General features: G+C 35.7%; 1 pseudogene; it reads left to right on the top strand.

Moving 5' to 3' along the window:
* The first annotated feature begins 706 nt into the window (after positions 1-706).
* LOC111391639 lies at positions 707-15,050 on the top strand (annotated as a pseudogene).
* Positions 15,051-21,201: the final 6,151 nt, after the last annotated feature.

The following is a 21,201-nucleotide window of genomic DNA, read 5'->3' on the forward strand; positions in this document are numbered from 1 at the left end:
TTTATCAAGTCTTATAGATTTGAATATATACGTTCATTTCTATGCATAACATATAGGGAAGGAAAACTTACCATGTTAAGACTCTTAGTTTCAAAGATTTTAGATAATTTGGGTCAAAATTGGCTAGCATGCTTGACATTCTTGGATCTATCACATCCATATATAGGGAGGGACACAAGGCATCTGCCTTCGTGTGGATGAGGTGCTGAGAGGTGTGAAGGCAGGAGTACTATAGGCTAAGAAGATTTTAGAAGTAAAAGTCTGTATAAAAGGAGGCAGCACTCATGGAAATGTTGCACAACTTCCCTTATATCTACCTCTTTAGTTTTTCTCGTCTTGGCGTCACGTAAACCGACAAGTGTTGCTCTAATTCTTTACCTCGAGCTACAAGACATAGTCTGATGTCTGTAGAGCCTCTTTTAATGTGGATGTCTCTTGAGTGTTCGTCCTCACGATGGTTTAGTGGTTAAAGAACTGATTAGATTTGCATTACATTATCCATAAAAGGATCCAACAAATCACTTGTACCAATGACAAAGTATCTATATTTAGAAGGAAGAAAAATGGGTGACCTAGTTATTTTTAGTTCTGATGGGAGAACCAAGAACCAGACACGACAGTTCTCGATTTTATGAACCGAATAAAATTTATGTAGAAATTGACCCAACTGGCAAGTCCAGTCCGATCTCAATTCAGTTCTAGCAAAATGTCTAGAGACTATAAGGACGTCAAAGATTTGGTTTGGTGAGTGATGTCCTTAACTTGATCATAGTTGGCTCTTATATTTGTGAGTATGATGGGAGTTGTTCTCACATGAGAACAAGTTGAGATATTTATGATGAATGGTGATTGTTTGGTTCATCCAAGTGGTTTTGCTGAGAGATGGGTGAAATGGGAAATTAATATTCTTCAACTATATTTACCCAGCACAGTCATAGATCTTTGTATTCTGCCATGGATTTATCTAGAATGATGAATGTATCATGTTAGGCCCCCGTTTGGTAGCAATTTTTCATACAAAAAAATCAATTTTTTAATAGTTATTTCACTATTCCAACCATTATTTTTTACTTCTTCACTTACAGACGGGACTCACTTTTCTTTCTGGCAGTCAAAAAATCAATTCTCATAATCACTACCGAACATGCCCTACATTTTAAGTCCAAATGTTTTATGCAACTAGTGCTATATGATCATTGCAAAGTATCTTTCCCTCACCTTGGAGAATATCCCATGTTATGGGGGAACTTAGACTTGATTACAGGGTGGCTTATGAATGGACAGGGAAGCTTTCTATCTATGACTAGTTGGTTCAGTTTTGAATGTGGTTCTAAGAATCTTTTAACACATCATGCGTTCATGTAAATTCAATCTTCTATCTTTTCACAGGCCGTTTTTTTTCCTCTGCTATGAACTTATTTTTGGCCAATATGAATTCTGCAATTTAATTTGAATATGACTCATAAAGAAAAACTACAATGTATCCTGCTGTATCCTTTAGGGCGTGTTTGATTACATTTATTTTTCATGGAAAATATCAGTTATCCACCCAAATTCCTACTTGGAGGTTTGATTGCTATTTTTTTCCATGGAAAACATTTTTTAACTTTTGAAAATATGCCTAATTTTCCTTATTTTTAAGGAAAATATTTTCTTTGGGTAGAGGTGGTGAGGCGAACCCCGTAGCAACGTTGACTACGAAACCCACAACGAGATTGACGAACCCAAGAAAGTCAAATTAATCCAAGAGTTTAGGATTAACCCAAAAGAAAGTCGAACCAAAAAACTCAACAAGAACGACGCTTGAAAGACCCCTTGATCACGCAATCCAAGGATTAAATCCGGTTGTTTGAACGCCACAAGTTAACACTTGATAAGTTCGAAGTGTTCAATGAAGAATGATGAAGAGAAGACAATACGCCTCACTTTTAATTCAATATCAATAATGTCAAAAGTTTTTAAAAATTGAATGGAAACTCCTATTTATACTAAACCTAAAAACTAGGTAAAAATCGTGCAAAAGTCGAGCATAATCTCCAAAATATGGAAAAGAATCAAAATCTAACAAAATATGGAAAATTGCCAAAATTGGAAAATTCGCCAAATTTTTGGCTTGTGCGGCCGCATGGTGTAAATCCATGCAGTCGCATGGTTCAACTGAAATTGCACTTTTGGTTTTCGGTATGCACGTGTGCGGTCGCATGTGATTTTGCCTGTGCGGCCGCATGGTGTTGTCTTCAGCCTCTGCTTTCGTCGCTTGATAACAAATTGATTCAAATTGATTCGGTCTTCGACCCTAACATGAAAGTTGCTCCATTTTGAGCCCCGAAGATGGTTCCATCAATGGTTTCCTGAACGAGCAATCCCATCGCTTGTTTCACTTGCTTTGCCCTTGATCGCGTCATTGGTCCGCCATCGACTATCAACGGGTCTTGTCTCGCACTTACCTTCGTCGGGCTCGACTCTTGGATCATATCATCCTCTCCCTCTTCAAAAGGATTCGTCCTCGAATCTGAACCTGCATCAAACAGAGAGAGATCAGATACATTAAAAGTAACCGAAATATTGTACTCACTTGGAAGGTCCAACTTGTAAGCATTGTCGTTTATCTTTTCAATCACTTGAATGGACCATTGCCCTTCGGTTGCAACTTGGACTTCCTTTGCTCTGGAAATCTCTCTTTCCTAAGGTGCGCCCAAACCCAATCTCCTGGCTCGAATGGCACACATTTCCTTCCTTTGTTCGCCTGCGACGTAACCAACTTACTTTTGTTTTCAATTTGCGCTTTTATTTTTTCATGGAGTGACTTAACTAATTTCGCCTTTTTTTTTGCCATCTAAACTGCCATGTTCATTCACAGGTAAATGAATTAAATCCAAAGGAGTTAGTGGATTAAAGCCATATACAATTTCAAATGAAGAATACGACGTAGTAGAGTGAAAAGCTTGATTGTATGCAAATTCAACAAATGGTAGATACTCCTCCCAACTCTTCAAATTTTTATTAATTACTGTGCGTAACAATTGTGTCATAGTCCTATTCACTACCTCGGTTTGCCCATCCGTTTGTGAGTGACAAGTTGTGGAAAATAGTAACTTAGTGCCTAACTTACCCTATAAAACTCTCCAAAAGTGACTCAAAAATTTGAAATCCTGATCCGATACTATACTTCTAGGAACCCCATGTAAACGCACAATCTCTTTTTAAAAAATAAGTCAGCAATATTCGTGGCATTGTCAGTTTTGTGACATGGTATAAAATGTGCCATTTTGCTGAACCTATCTACAACCACAAAAATAGAATCCCGACCTCTCTTAGTCCTAGGTAAACCCAAAACAAAGTCCATCGAGATATCAACCCAACACTCACTAGGTGTAGGTAAAGGTGTGTACAAACCTTGTGATAAAACCTTAGATTTAGCCTTTTTACAACCTATACATCGACTACAAATTCGCTCAACATTACTTTTCTTCTTAGGCCAATAAAAATGCTCCTTCAATACATCTAAAGTCTTTTGAACCCCAAAGTGTTCCATCAATCCACCACTATGTGCCGCCCTTATTAACAACTCCCGAATAGAACAATTAGGAACACATAACCTATTTTCCCGAAATAAATACCCCTCATGCCTAAAGAACCTATCAACCGCCCCTTTTATGTATGACAAATAAATATCCGAAAATTCAACATCTTTTTCATACAATTCCTTAATATGTTCAAACCCAAGTAACTTAGAATCAAGAGTAGTTAGCAATACGTACCTCCGCGACAACGCATCCGCCATCACATTTTCCTTACCTTCTTTATACCGAATGACGTATGGAAAGGTCTCAATGAATTCCATCCACCGAGCATGCCTCTTGTTCAATTTACCTTGTCCCCGCAAGTGCTTTAGTGAATCATGATCGGTGTGTATTACGAACTCCTTCGACCATAGATAATGTTGCCAAGTCTCCAAAGTTCGAACAAGTGCATAAAGTTCTTTGTCATATGTAGGATAATTTAAAGCAGCTCCACTCAATTTCTCACTAAAGTATGCAATAGGCCTCTGATCCTGTATTAAAACTGCTCCAATCCCTATTCCTGATGCATCACACTCAATTTCGAATGTTTTGTCAAAATTTGGTAATGCCAAAACAGGTGCTTTACACAATCTACCTCTAATAGTATTAAATGCAAGTTCCTGTTCATCACCCCAGTGAAAACCTACACTCCTTTTAAATACTTCCGTGAGTGGTGCGGTGATAGTGCTAAAATCCTTCACAAATCGCCTATAAAAACTAGCCAAACCATGAAAACTCCTAACTTTCGTTATACTTTTAGGTGTCGGCCAATCTCTAATAGCTTTTATCTTTTCATCGTCTACTTCTACCCCATTAGCACTAACCACAAAACCAAGAAAAATAACTCTATCCATACAAAACGTGCATTTCTTAATATTAGCATATAGTTGTTCTTTCCTTAAAACAATTAGCACACATTTTAAATGTTCCAAATGCTCTCCTAGGTTTTTGCTATAGATTAAGATGTCGTCAAAATAAACCACAACAAATTTTCTTATAAAAGCACGTAAAACATGATTCATTAAACGCATAAAAGTGCTAGGTGTATTTGTGAGTCCAAATGGCATAACCAACCATTCATATAAACCATATTTAGTTTTAAAAGCCGTTTTCCATTCATCACCCTCCCGCATACGAATTTGATGAGACCCACTTTTTAAATCAATTTTAGAAAATATGCAAGAACCATGTAATTCATCAAGCATGTCATCTAACCTAGGTATAGGGTGATGATACTTTACCGTTATGTTGTCGATAGCCCTATAATCCACGCACATTCACCATGTTCCATCCTTTTTTGGTACAAGCAAAATCGGTACCGCACAAGGACTCATGCTTTCCCTCACGTATCCTTTGCTCATCAATTCCTCCACTTGTTTTTTAAGCTCCTTGGTTTCCTCGGGATTATTTCGATAAGCCGGTCGATTTGGAAGGACAGCTCCGGGTATGAAGTCAATTTGATGTTCAATGCCTCGAATAGGCGGCAATCCACTTGATGCATCCTCCGAAAATACATTGTCGAATTCCTGCAACAAAGACTTAGCCAAATTAGGGAGGGGTGGGTTAGTTTCCTCAAAATTGAGGAGTGATTCCTTATAAATGAACAAGATCATCTCTTTCCTCTCAACTACCGCCCTCCTCAAATCACCCTCTTTTGCAAAGAAATTCGCTCGTGTTTTCTCTCTTCTCTCGGGGCACTCTCTTTCTTTTCTCTTGTGATTGCTCTCTCTTTTTCTCTCTAATGGCTATCTCAACATTTTCTCTCTTTTTCTCCAACTCACTATTTGCTCTCATTTTTTCTAACTCTTTTGCTCTCTTCTCTTCCTCACTTCTCAATTTTAAGTGGTCCTCATAGACTTGCGCCGGTGTTAATGGCACAAGAGTAATGGTCCTTCCATCCTTAATGAAACTATATCGATTTTTGTACCCATCATGCGTAGCTTTCCTATCGTATTGCCATGGTCGCCCCAATAAAATATGTCCCGCTTGCATTGGCACCACATCACACACTAACTCATCCTTATAACTCCCAATTGACAAATTAATTAACACTCTTCGATTCACCCTCACCTCGTTACTCTCATTCAACCATTGCAATTTATAAGGTCTCGGGTGTCTCAACAATGTTAAACCCAATTTTTCTACAAGAGATACGTTAGCTACATTAGTACAACTACCACCATCAATTATAACACTACATACCGTATTGTTGACGTGGCATCGAGTGTGGAAAATGTTCTCCCATTGCAACTCTAAGTCATCCGCTTTGACGTGAGTAGTGAGAGCTCGCCTTGTGACTAATAGATCCCCAACCAACCCTTCAACTTTTTCTTCTTCACTAACACCTTCCAACGTCGGCATGTCATCAAACTTGCCATCACTATCGCTCACAATCTCTCCATTATCCCGCAACACCATCGCCTATTTGTTTGGGCATTGAGAAGCAATATGCCCCGTTCCTAAATACCTAAAACATTTGATGTCCTGATTGCGCGACGGTTGTGCCTCCGATTTTGATATTGGTTTGCTAGCATTTTCATCCTTGCGCTTTTGCCAATCATTTTTACCTCTAGGTGTAGCCCCATTTTTGTTATTGTCATCCCACTTCGATTTCCATGTTGGATTAGGAGTCGAAGTACCTAACGGTTGCCTAGACATCCCCTTCCTCTTCAATTGCCTCTCGACCTTCATTGCCACATGTAACATGTCCTCGATTTCCACATAATGTTGCAACTCTACAACGTTCGCAATATCCCGATTTAACCCATTCAAGAACCGTGCCATGGTAGCTTCCCGATCTTCCTCCACATTAGCCCGAATCATAAGAATTTCCATCTTCTTGTGATAATCCTCTACGCTTTTCGATCCTCGATACAAACCTTGCAATTTTTGATGGATTTTCCTATAATAGTGACTCGGAACAAACCTCCTTCTCATCAACATCTTCAAATCATCCCAAGTGCTAATTGACCTTTCCCGACCCCTACGTTGTGATGTAAGTACTTGATCCCACCAAGATATCGCGTAATCCACAATTCAAGCACCGTCAATTTTACCTTTTTCTCCTCCGAATAATTATAGCACTCAAAAATCATCTCAACCTTCCTTTCCCACTCTAAATATGCTTCCGGGTCGCTTCTCCCCTTAAATTGCGGAATAGTTATTTTAATACTCCCCAAACTTCCATCTACTTCATCTCCCAAGTTATTCCTACCCTGTCTTTCCATCCTATCGCTCCTATGCCTCACTCGACCCATATCAATGTCATTTTCATCAAAATCATCCTCATCACTATGATACTCATCTCGCCTTCCCTCTCCTAGATTCACGCCTACCCGGTCCCCTAGCATTAGACATCTCCACTTGTCCCCGGCTAAGATTAGCAATTGTAGTACCCATTTGTACCATCCATTCCCCTTGCCTATCCACTTTCTCCCTAACATCACCAAGTACCCTTTCAAACCTCCTTATCATGTCCTCCGATGTATTGTTGTCATTACCATTTCGGCTTGAATTAGAACCTTCTCTTTCCGACATCATATCACACAATTTTTTTTCTACCTCACAAAGATTTCACTCGGAAAACACTCACTATGGCTTTTTCCCTCTATTAAACTCACCACTCGGCATTTTACCACTCAAAGTCTCCCTCCAAGCACTTCAAAGAACCAAGTGAACTAAATCAATTGTTTTACCGGCAATTCAAACAAACCGAATATTAATCAAAGACCACGAGACTCAAAGTACTTGAATAAGTGGAATAGATGAATGTTTTGACACAAATATGTGAATAGACTCAAAAGAAGAATGAAAGACTCGAACCCAATTGAATATCCCAAAAATTAAACACGATATAGGAATTGTTGTTGGTAAAAAAAAAACAAAATCAAACAATGATATCAAATTTTTATATATATATATTTTTTTATTTTTTGTGAACAATACTTCGAGATGAACAGTACCTCGAATGTACAGTAACCCTTTTTTTTGTTCGATTTTGTACTTTTTTTTTACTTCTTGATGAATGAAGGTGAGTAAACTACCAACAACTCAACAAAACGATGAAAAGAAAAAAATAATGAAGAAAAACTAAGAAAGAACAATTAACGACCCAAACAAATAAAGAAAAGATATAACCTTCAATTAATTTGGAGCCAAAGCTCTGATACCAACTGATGCGAATCCCGTAGCAACGTTGACTATGAAACGCACAATGAGATTGACGAACCCAAGAAAGCCAAATTAATCCAAGAGTTTAGGATTAACCCAAAAGAAAGTCGAACAAAAAAACCCAACAAGAACGACGCTTGAAAGACCCCTTGATCACGCAATCCAAGAATTAAATCCAGTTGTTTGAACGCCACAAGTTCACACTTGATAAGTTCGAAGTGTTCAATAAAGAACGATGAAGAGAAGACAATACGCCTCACTTTTAATTCAATATCAATAATGTCAAAAGTTTTTAACAATTGAATGGAAACTCCTATTTATACTAAACCTAAAAACTAGGTAAAAATTGTGCAAAAGTCGAGCATAATCTCCAAAATATGGAAAAGAATCAAAATCTAACAAAATATGGAAAATTGCCAAAATTGGAAAATTCGCCAAATTTTTGGCTTGTGCGGCCGCATGGTGTAAATCCATGCAGTCGTATGGTTCAACTGAAATTGCACTTTTGGTTTTCGGTATGCATGTGTGCGGCCGCATGTGGTTTTGCCTGTGCGGCTGCATGGTGTTATCTTCAGCCTCCGCTTTCGTCGCTTGATAACAAATTGATCCAAGTTGATTCGGCCTTTGACCCAAACATGAAAGTTGCTCCATTTTGAGTCTCGAACATGGTTCCATCAATGGTTTCTTGAACGAGCAATCCCATCGCTTGTTTCACTTGCTTTGCCCTTGATCGTGTCATTGGTCCGCCATCGACTATCAACGGGTCTCGTCTCGCACTTACCTTCGTCGGGCTCAACTCCTGGATCATATCAAGTGGTTTTTATTTTTCACAAAAGATGGAAAATATTTTCTTTTCTAGTTGATATTTTTCATGTCAATCGAACACACTCTTAGTGTTTATTGTGATTTTCTTGATTTGTGGCTATGCTGATAGTGAAGGAATATAATTGTGCATCATCGAGACATTGAAGAAAGTATGGAAAACACAGTCGTAGAAGTTAAGTAAATTTCCATGATTGTATGTAAGAGAATCTGAATTTCATAAAGTAGATAATTTTTTGTTTCTTTCATTACACTAATAACAACAAAAAAGAACCAAAGGGGCAGGAAAAACATCTCCTTTTTCACTCACTCTTTCAATTTGAATAAAGGAGCGCCTGTGTTGTTAATTTGTTGCATACAAAAAGGAACCATTTTTTTGTGTTTATTGTTTACTATCTCCTTACCCTCATGTAAATTTAGCATTCGAAGCCTTTGTGTGTGCCTACGAGCTACATGTCGATGAGATGATTACTATTTATAAAAGATAACCTTTTTCAAATTGACAAAACCATCTATTCATGATGCTACAAAACAAGGAGTTTGTATGATGCTGTGAAGAAAAATAAGTTGGCAAGGAAGTTGCTACAAGATTAGATCATGTTTTGCGTTTAAGTATTTATTTTTATTTCCATGCAAGAGATACATAAAAGATAATTATATTGCATAGATCTTATATCTTGTTGGTAGATGGAAAAGGTACCTTCATCAGGTTTTATTAGAATTGTTGGGAAATTTTCAACACCGGGAAAAATGGAGAACCAAGATATAGATAATATCAAGAAGATGAATATGAATAAAAAATTATGATGAAAATGAAGGCTCAAACACGATATTATATCGCTGTCCTCAAACGATATTTACCCCCTTTCGATAACAATTTTGGTGCTTAAAGGGTCTCTCGGCAAACGGTTCGAAGGACTGATTAAGCCTTGTTGTAGAAAATCACAAAAGCACAAATGATTTTTTGCCCGAACTTGAAGAACACAAGAGGGAAGAATTGAATATGGAAGAAAGGATGCTTGATCATTTTTGTGGAATGAAAATAACGTTTTTCATATGTTTGTAATGATTTTTCACTATTTTACAATGTCTATCTATCACATATATATAGGCATGGACTGTAGCTTCATGAAGTGGTGTCAACAAATAATGAAAAGCCTCCAAATACCAAAATTGGAAAACTGTGTAACGGCTAATTTTCCCTCTATGCGGTCGCATATGTTCTTTCAAAGCAGGGCCTTTAGGCACCGTATACCACCATGCGACCGTACCTTGCGGTCGCATGGTTCAAGTTTTGGCCTCCGATTTTCGCTTGTATTCTACTTTTGTTCTTTTTCCATTCCACACTCGTTTAATATTAATTTTCGAACAATATTTTCATCAATTCCCCACTTATTCAAAATTCAATAAAATCTCATATTCAAAGTATACGATACCCATGTATAAGGATTAGATATCTTTCGATTTGAATCTAACCATAATGTAATCCAAACAAAGTAAAGTCGGAATCGAAGGTAGCATGAAGCTTTGAACCATTTATTCCATGTGACAATACCGGTAAGGACACACACATGAGCATTACATGTTCTCAAGTTCTTCAATCTTGCTTAGCGCTCATATGGCCTTGCGCTTATCATTTTCAACAAACTTTTGAGAGAGAAACTTCAACTCTCTATTGAGGCGGCACCATCTTGAAGTTTATTTAGGTGAAGTTCTTCCAGTATCTTTGTTACTTTTAGAGATACTTGTGTTTTAGCACTGAACTTCATTAAGAGCTCAAAAGCTCAACCCTAATTCAGTAACAACTGACATTATTTTAATTAGGATAGAATTATTGCGGATTTTTATAAAGTTGAAACTATCCACATATCGAATGACTTGTTGTTACCCTTTGAACCCGCAGATTACCTTTTGAGTAATGACAGGTAGAATTACCGTCGTTGGTGGACCTTTATAGTTTAGGAGTTTCAACCCTATCATACTCGAAGTAGATGCCACTAAAAATCTATTTAGTGGTTTAAAGGATCCGCTACGTCTTTATGGAAATTATTCCATCTTTGATAATTTCCTTATTAAGTCACGTCTAAGACTCATGTCTTTATTTTTTTATTTCATGATACATAGTATCATATCAAAGTATAGCTAGCCAATGATTGATTCATTTGATAGACACAACTAGTCACCACCAAGAATTCTCTTTTTATGAAGCCACAAGCTTCGCTTTATTTTAAAGCTTTATAGATTTTTTAAAACAATGTTAGATGATTTCCATCAAATCATTACACTAGTCAATCACTTTTATTGATTTCATTCATGGGTATTCACTTCTCATCATTGAGTCATTACATTGATTTTTAATAGCATGAATATTCTTAAATATTCAAATTGTTTTGCAAATGCCATAATCGGCTTTCACCCAATTTATCTACCTCAGACTCAGTGTATCCATCCTTATAATTATATTAAGGGTTTTCCACCTTTTCTCCTTCATAGATATATTTCTATGATTAAAAGGTTTAGGGAACTTTAACTTTTATATTAAGTTACCCCCACAATTCCTTAATTAGAAATTCTTATGTAATCTCGTAATATTGTATCTTGAACTTCTCATATAAGTTCACAAGCGTTATTGATAACCCCCATATTTAGGGTTATATTCGAACTTAGAGTTCATTAATGTGTTAACTCCCACATTTGGGATTATACTTGAACTTAGAAAATACCCGTGAAAGTTTAGGTACTTTTTAGATAGTGTTTGTTAAGTCACAATGACCTTCAATCCAACTATCTTTGATTTTGATCATACATTTTATCAAGGTCATCTCATAGACCATTAATACTTTTCAAGCACAAACCAATTGAATTGGTTCCATGATTAAAGTCCAATTTAACAACGAATGAAACTAAGCATATTAATCTCCTATTGTTTGCAATTTATCACTTTCACAAGATATCATCATATTACATCAAATAGTAAGGTAAATGTTCACCTTATTCATAGTTGATCAAAATCACATTTCTATGCAAACACATTTTTGCATAAGATCATCTCATTTAATTGTACATAATTAATTGAGGTTATCACCATAAATCAAAGTTAGTATAATTTCCAACCAATCACATATAATTTTCCAATTTATATAGAAGAAATGATTATGAAAGTTCACATAATTCCTTTCACAAAATTCTAACACTTCAGAATTTTTCCATATGTAACATGTGCAATATCATTTCAAAAACTTCAACCATTTAACCATATAGGTGAACGACCAACATGCCTTTTCATAATAATAATATTGCTATCTCCACATATCTTCCGATATAGTTATTTGAGCATGTACCACTTGCCAATTAACCGGAAGAAAAAAGATTTTTTTCAAATCGAAATTATTATCATGCACACGCCTACCAAATAAGGAGTGCAATTTTCTGCCATTTATCATATACTGCAATTTTCTAGAAATCATTCATAATTACGTAGCAATACAAAACTTAAATTCGATAAGTTTGTTTCTTGAATCTGAAGCAATATAAACATGAAAGAATACAATGATTGGTTGGCATCTCAAATTCATATTCACATGTCCACCACAATTGCATGAAAGGTTGCCATTTAATAACTTCTGTATGTAAAGTTGCCATTTAATAATTGAACCACGTGCACCTTTTCAAAATTAAACCAACTTATCAATTAACTAATGTGATTATATGCATGAAACAATGCACTTTTGCAGTCTCTTTCACATTTTAATGAAACATGAAATTAAATAATAAAGCGATCACTGCATTCCTTTTGTTACCAGGATCATGCAATTGAAAAATATATATACGGTTTGCAGACTGAGAACCCAACATACATCCAGACAACTTATGTCAATTCAATGCTGTATAATAGCATGCATACAAACTTGGAATAAAGTGATATGGCCATCAAATAGTTTCTACCTTTTTTCACTTTCGTGAACATTTTTAAGAACGCATGCGACTATTTATGCGCAATCGAAATTCATATTACATCGATAATATGCATATTATATTTACAAACATACCTTTTCAATGTGCGAGGATCAAACATATTTTCGACTTACCAAAGTGGAGTTTGAGAATGCGAAATGATAATTACCGTGTCCGAAATCATGAATCTGGATTCATTATTTTCCATTCTTGAATAAAAGCATATCTTTCTTCAAGTCGAACCTTCTCGTTAAATTAGTGCCATCAAACGGTCTACACGACCATGATCTTGATCCATCAACTTGATCGGCGTCATATTTCATTCTCCGTCGCATATCTATCGTTTGAGATTGTTGGAAAATTTTCAACACCGGGGAAAATGGAGAAGCAAGATATAGATAATATCAAGAAGATGGCTATGAACAAAAAATTATAATGAAAATGAAGCCTCAAACACGACATTATATCGCTGTTCTCAGACGATATTTGCCCCCTCTCGGTAACAATTTTGGTGCTTAAAGGGTCTCTTGGCAAACGGTTCGAAGGATTGATCAAGCCTTGTTGTAGAAAATCACAAAAGCACAAATGATTTTTTACCCGAACTTGAAGAACACAAGAGAGAAGAATTGAATATGGAAGAAAGGATGTTTGATCATTTTTGTGGAATGAAAATAATGTTTCTCATATGTTTGTAATGATTTTTACTATTTTACAATGTCCATCTATCACATATATATAGGCATGGACTGTAACTTCATGAAGTGGTGTTAACAAATAATAAAAAGCCGCCAAATACCAAAACTGGAAAATTGCCTAACGGCTAATTTTCCCTCTATGCGGTTGCATAGAGTAAACCTATGCAACCGCATAGGTTCTTTAAAGCAAGGCCTTTAGGCCATGTATGCCACCATGCGACCGTACCTTGTGGTCACATGGTTCAAGTTTTGGCCTCCGATTTTCACTTTTATTCTACTTTTGTTCCTTTTCCATTCCACACTCGTTTAATATTGATTTTTGAACAATATTTTCATCAGTACCACCCTTATATATAAATATAAAAGAGTGAAGTTATAACATCTTCGCGAAAAAATTCAATTTGGTCAATGACAAACGAACTATCGTAGGTTTTTTCCAGTTCTCCACCATATTATTTTTAGCGATTTCTACCAGAACTCGCTGTCTACGTTTTCACGTTTCACGAAAATACACATGCACAACTCTCTCTCTCTCTCTCTCTCACACACACCCCCCAACTTTAGGATTTTCTTCAAAAAATTGAGGAGATGGAAATGAGTTCTTATTCTTGCCCTACAAATGCCGAATTCACACCAAACTCCTAACTTTCTACCACCCCCCAACCTCCCATCCTTCTTCCTCTAAACCAAATTCTTTAGCTGGAAACTTTTCCATCCTCCCTGATTTTAGCACTGCTATTCGTTTCAATAATGGAGGCGAGTTCGCATATGACATCAATGGGATTTTTGTTAGAGGAAAATCATTGATTATTGAGTGTGGGCCGAATTGTCATTGCCCTCTTACTTGCCAGAATCGTGTGAGTCACATGGGGATTAGGAAATGATTCTAAGTGTTTAGGTCAAGGAAGACTGGTTGGGGAGTGAGGTCGTTGGACTTGATTCGTGCAGGCTCTTTTATTTATGAGTTCGCTGGAGTCGTTCTCATGCGACAACAAGCACAGATCTTTTGTTTGATTCACTCAAGTGGTTTTGTTAAGAGGCGGGAGGAATGGGGGTTTATTAAAAATATTCTCTAACTTTGTTTGCCCAGCACATCCACCAATCTCTCCTTTGGATTTTGAAATGAATGTATGTGTAACGAGAAATTTAGCATGTTACATGAGCCATAATTCAATTCCAAATGTTGTTGTGCAGCTTGTGTTGTATGATAACAATAATGTATAGTTCCCTCGCCTTATGCTATTTGCTATGGAGAATATCCCGCGTGTGAGGGAGCTTAATCTTGATTATGGGGTGGCTGATGAAAGGACTAAGAAGCTTTCTATATGTAAATAGCTAAGGTAGTGTTTGGTTTGCGTTTTCATTTTCCATTTGCATTTTCAAAACAATTTTTAGTTTTCCCCGAAAATAGCCCGTTTTTCGCGTTTTCAACATTTATAACTGAAAACGCTGAAAACGATGAAAAGTCGTTTTGCGTTTTCAGTTATTTTTGAAAACGACGGACCAAACGTGTTTTCCGCGTTTTCAAAAACGGAAAATGGGCCAAAAACGACAAACCAACCACGACCTTAATCTTTTCGAGTCCTTTAATTTCGAGTTAAGCAGCTTTTGGGACATCTTATGCTAAGGAAAATTCGATCTTCTATCTTTTCATAAGCTAGTTTGTATATATAATTCATTATTTATAAATTTGGTTGGGTCGATAACTTAATTTGAATCTTGATGTAGACAAAATAAATATAATTTAATTACTGCCATATTCTTTTCTGTTCAATGTGATTATCATTATTGGTTCTCAGCTAATGGCATTGCAGGTAGTGAAGGAATATCAATTGTGAAGCAGTAATTTTGGAGGAATCCTTTACGACATTCCTGAGAAGAGATTGCCATCAACAAATCCCTTCGGTAGATGAAAAAATATTTTAGTAGATTTTTCAGAACTGTATGAACTTGTGTGATGTTGGCATGTATTGCAAGGAATTTGAATAATGGATACTTATAATTATTGCATTTCAAAGTTACTAATCATGTGCCCCTTTTTCGATGAGTAGAAGAAGTCCATTTTCTTTACAAAAGATTCATGAAAGCTCACATCTCTATTTCATTACACATTACATCAATTGTTTCTCTATACAAACTTCTTCGAATTTATTTAGGGGAAAATTTAATAAGTAAGAGATTAAGTATGACATATTTCAAAATCAAGAAAAACAAGTTTCAAACTTCAGAAATCAGATTTTTATTAAAATTTATTTATGATTTAATTATTTGATTAATTATTTTATCAATTAAATATATTTAGTCACAAATCTATACAATTTGGTCACGAATTAACAATTTAATTGCTAGTTTATTATTTTTTCATCACAAATCAAAAAATTTATATCACAGATTATTTTACGATTATAATTAAAAAAAATTTCAGGTCACAGTTTGTTCAACTGTCAAAGATCAAAAAATTAATTAGTTACGGATTAATTTTAAGTCGCAACTTATTTCTCGGTCACAAATCAAAAACTTTATAGGTCACAACTCATATATTCATTGCAAATTATTAGATTAATTGGTCACGATTGATTTTTTGGTCACAACTTAATCAATTGTAAGTCATCGTTACAATTTTTAGGTCACATATTATAAATTTAGTCACGATCACGGATTCGGCCACCGCAACCCACCACTGAATCATAACAAATTAACAATTTACTGATCATAACACAATTGGTCACAAACACTCTTTCTATCCATTACAGCACTGCTAACCACCACCTCACCAAATCCACTGTCGCCGCCAGCTTCACCAGCACCAAAACCACCCAAATCCCCAACAACACCAAAACACAAATGACCACCACTACTCCAACAACCAAAAAAACACCACCTCCACCGTCGCTACCTACACTTCTGCACCATCTCCACCCCATAACCTGTAACAACACCACCGCAACCCACCACTGAATCACCACCAAAGCAACATTCACCAACAAAACACCCCAAACTCAACAAAATCATCACCTAAAAAATTTAAAAAAAAAATCACCCAACCACCGGATTGCTACCACCACCGCAATGTTTGTGCCACCACCGAACAGTCACCCAATGCCTATGCCACCACCATCACCACTTGTAACAATACCACCGCAACCCACCATTGAATCGCCACCAACACTGCAACATTCACAACACAATCAGTCACCAACAAAACACCAAAAACTCTGTAAAGGTACATATCAGAGGAAGAAATCACAGTTCGCTTCGTGCAGCGATGTGACGCGACGCTACTGCCTCGCGTTCCGACAGCATCGTTTCCGAGAGAGAGAGAGAGAGAGAGAATTCTGCTAGAGAGGTTAGAATAGAGAGAGGGAATTGAGGGTGAAATAATGTAGGGTTTGAATTGTGTAGGTAAATTAATTAATTATTTTTTGAATATATTAATTAATAAAAAGAAATATGATTTTTGAAAGAGTAAACTTTGTATATGATTTGTGAAATGGAATCTTTAAATGTATTAGATTGTGTAATTTTCACTTTATTTATTTTATTAGAGCCCATTGTGATTGCGTGTTGTATTAAAAATTCACAAAAAGTAAAACTTAGGAGGGGGCTATAGGCCTTACCTCCAACAAATGTTAGTAAAAGGACATACTTATCCTAGACAAACGTGTGTAATACATGAAACAAGTCTACAAGAGTTTGAATATTTATGTTTCCTTCCACAAGGCATACAAGGCAAGTTTTGACTTTTAGTTGTGATGCCTTTATATAACGTGGTCCAAACAATATCATGTTCGACATGGCCAGCATGCAAGTGACATTCTTGGTTCTACCAGTGGCGGACGCATATATTTTAAGTCAGAGGGCTCAATCAAATTTGTAAAAGAATTATGAGGAATTTTATATTCGAAAATTTACATCCAAAAAATAAATAAATCATACCCATGTAAATTTATTCCATCTAAAAATTTACATGGAGTTTGAATTTTTTGGATGTAAAATTTTGAAATTTTTTTATGTCATACCCCGTGTAAATTTTCTAATAAAGTGATATAAATTATATTGCATAAAAATAATAAATGTTAATGAAATAATTGAAATATATATATATATATATTTAAAAAAGATGAATTAGACACATCTTTTTAAGATGCAACTTTGACGTAATTTTAACTATTTTCGATGTCTATTTGGACCATTCAATATATCTATAATGTAGCTCTCGAAACGAGTTACGAGATGACGTAGACAATTTTGAATTCGGCTAGTGTACTTTCGTCGTAGAATTTTTAAAATTAGTTCATTATCAAAATTCTTGAAATACTAATTTGGAATAGTCTACTTTGACAAGTCATAAAATTTGCTACGGTTTTCCGTTTTGCGCATCATTGACGATATAGAAAATTAGGTCATAAGCACTTCGAAATGATATTAAGAATAAAATATTTCTACTTCATTTGGTATTCCATAATGACACAAAAAAATTGAGGCAAAAACCTAAAAAAATCATTGGTGGTGAAGAAAAATAAAGATTTGCCCCAAAATTGGGGGGTCATATGACCCCCATGCCACCCCCAGCGTCTGCCACTAGTTCTATCACATCCAAATGTAGGGAGGCCACTTGAAATATATGACTTTGTGTGGTTGAGGTTCTCAGAAATGTGGAGGCTACGAAAATGTTAGAAGTAGGAGGCATGCACATAGGAAGGAGGTTTTTTTTATTTTTTCTTTACCTTGAATCATAAGATTACGCAGTCTGTTGTCTACATGATAGATGATCTGGCATTAGCTCATTTTAATGTGGTGTGTCTTGAAATCTTGTCCTTGTGGACACCATATATAACTATCACCCTGTTTGATTCTCATTTTTATCAAAAAATACATTTTTCTCTCTTTTCTTTTTAATTACACATTCTTCATTAAAATAATATTATAGGTAAATCGAAACTTCTTCTTATTTTTTATCCACACATTCTTTATCAATCTAATATTTTAAAATTCATTTTTCCATAAAAATGGATGTCAAACACCCTCTATATAAGTTCCCGAGAAATGGTTGTTTGCGAGTGGTTTCTTGGGAAAATGGAGGAGGATCTGGACCGAGTTTGAGTAGTATGAGTTTGGTGGTGGACAAGAATAATAATTAATGAATCTTTTCCTCACCTTATGCCGTACGCTATGGAGAATATCTTGTGTATATGCGTGGGGTGGCTGATAAATGGAAGAGGAAGCTTTTTATATTGTAACTAGGTTTGTTTTGAATGTGGTTCTAAGAAGCATTTTAAAAGGTACATTTCATCTCCCCTCTTTTGGCAATCTGTTTCGTACCCATATTTCTTGCTATAGACTTAGTTCTGTCTTATATGTAATCTTGTAATTTAATTTGAATATTGATTTAGATCTATCACAGTTGGACCCATTACTGTTTGTGGTGAAAATAAGTTTTATAAAGTAGTACAGATATGGTTGAGCTGTGCAAATGGATTATTAATGTTTGCCATTTCTTTGTTACTAATCATCTATCGCTTTTGGATGAAAAGCAGAAATCCAATTTCTATGCAAAAAGACAAAAAATAAAAAATAAAATCTCACTATAAACATATTCCCAGATAAGAATTTTTATCAGGTCTTATGGATTTGAATATATATGTTTATTTCTATACATAACATACGAAGAAGAAAAACTTACCGTGCTAAGACTCTTAGTTTCAATGCTTTTAGATAATTTGGGTCAACGTTGGCTAGCATGTGCGTGATGTTCTTGGATCTATCACACATCTAAATATAGGGAGGGACACGAGGCATATGCCTTTGTGTGGATGAGGTGCTGTAAGGCGTGGAGGCAGGAGTACTATAGGCTAAGAGATTTTAGAAGTAAAAGGCCGCAGAAAAGGAGGCGTCACTCAGAGATATGTTGCTAACCTTCCTTAGCTCATATCTACCTCTTTAGTTTTTCGTCTTCGAATAAACTAAACCAGCGAATGGTGATCGAGTTCTTTACCTCAAGCTACAAGATTATGTAGTCTTTAACTGTAGAGCTTTTCTTAATGTGAGCGTGTCTTGAATGGCGACCCAGGTATGATGGTTTAAGTTCCAAGCAATGTTTCTATAGATAGTAGTGGCTCGGGTTTGGGGCGGGATGGGGGCAGGGAGGTGGCTTGCCCCATTTGTCTTTTTTATTTTTTCATTTTCAAATGAGATCAGAAAAAGAATAAGAATTATTTTTAGTTGTTGCTTTATTAAATATTTATTTTCCTTTTTCACAAGAATTTAACAAATTTATATTCTCATTCAAAACTATTTATTATTGGACAGCAGTAGGCCACCATCCTCATATACCATAATTCCATAACCAAACATTAAAGCTTTGTGTAGTGCAGAGTTCATTTGCTTTCAGTCAAATTTGGACCAAGAAGTATCATTCTTAAAATTCTCTCATGTAATATAGAAAAGTACTTGTTCTTGTAATTCTCATATGACATAGGAAAATGATGTCTAGAATTTCATTGGAATTTCAATCCTTTGAATTTCTAATGAAATAGAAAAATGTGAATACAAAAGTATACCAAAGAATAACTAATAAATAAAGAAAGACTAATCCATTTATGATTATTATTATTATTATTATTATTTTTTTTTTTTTTACGGTCGGGGCGAGTGGGTTATTTTGCGATCTCTAAATGGTTCATTCTGCTGGACCCCTAGTTTAGTGGTTAAAGAACTGATGAGATTTGCATTCCATTATCCTTTAAAAGGATCCAGCAAAATAACTTATACCAATGACTAGTATCACAAGGAAAAAAAAGAAAAAAAAGAAGAGAAAATGGGTGAACTAATTATTTTAGTTCTAGGTAGGAGAACCAAAAACCAGACACGAAACGATGATTCTTGGTTCTATAAACCTTATAAAATTTATGTAGAACTTGATCTGACTAGCTGGTCCAGTCCGTTCTCAGTTTAGTTCTGGCAAAATATATATCTAGATAGAATAAGCTGAGATGTTTATGATGATAGGTGATTGTTTGGTCTACCAAAGTGGTTTTGCTGAGAGATGGATGAAATGGGAGATTAATCACTAATATTCTCCAACTATGTTTACGTATTCAGCCATGGATGTTTCTAGAATGATGAATGTATCACGTTATGTGAGCCACAGTTTAAATCCAAATGTTTTGTGCTGCTGGTGCTATATGATTTTATTAATGTAACTTTCCCTAACCTTGGAGAATATCCCTTGTTTATGCGGGAGCGTAGTCTTGATTATCGAGTGGTTTATGAATGGACGAGGAAGCTTTCTATCTGGGACTAGTTGGTTCAATTTTGAATGTGGTTCGAAGAAGCTTTTTGATACGTCATGTGCTAATGTAAATTCAATCTTTTATCTTTTCACATGCTGTTTTTTCCCCTTTCAATGAACTTGTTTTTGACCATATGAATCCTGTAATTCAATTTGAATATGATTGATATAGAAAATGTACAATCTATCTTGCTGGATCCTTTTTGTAGGGATTTCCTTGATTGGTGGCTATGCTGATAGTGAAAAATATTAATTGTGCATCACTGAAGAGAGTATGCAGACACAACAGTTGTAGAAGTTGAGCAAATTTCAACGATTGTTTTGAACTAAATCAGTACGAAATCAAGATATATTATTATGGCTACCCCAGGTAGATGTAGGAGCTGGGATAGAAAGGTGGATGACTGATGCAGAAGCTCTCTTGAAAGATCTTCAAATCGGTGATTTTCGAGCTCAGTCCAACGCACTTTTATCAACCAACAACCAGTCTAATCGACTACAAACCACAACCAATTGATTCACCTTGGTTGTTATTCAATCTTACCCATGTAGGACAAGAATTGATGATGATTTGTGGCCACAAAGGTTAGGAGAAGACACCACAAAGGTATAATATGAAAGAACCACCAATTGCACACGTTATACAAGCGTTCTGGACACTTCTGGAGACATTTTTTCTCACACAAAGGGGGGCAACCGGGATTCA

Source organism: Olea europaea, unplaced genomic scaffold (genome assembly GCF_002742605.1).
Source record: "Olea europaea var. sylvestris unplaced genomic scaffold, O_europaea_v1 scaffold810, whole genome shotgun sequence".
Classification (NCBI taxonomy): Eukaryota; Viridiplantae; Streptophyta; class Magnoliopsida; order Lamiales; family Oleaceae; genus Olea; species Olea europaea.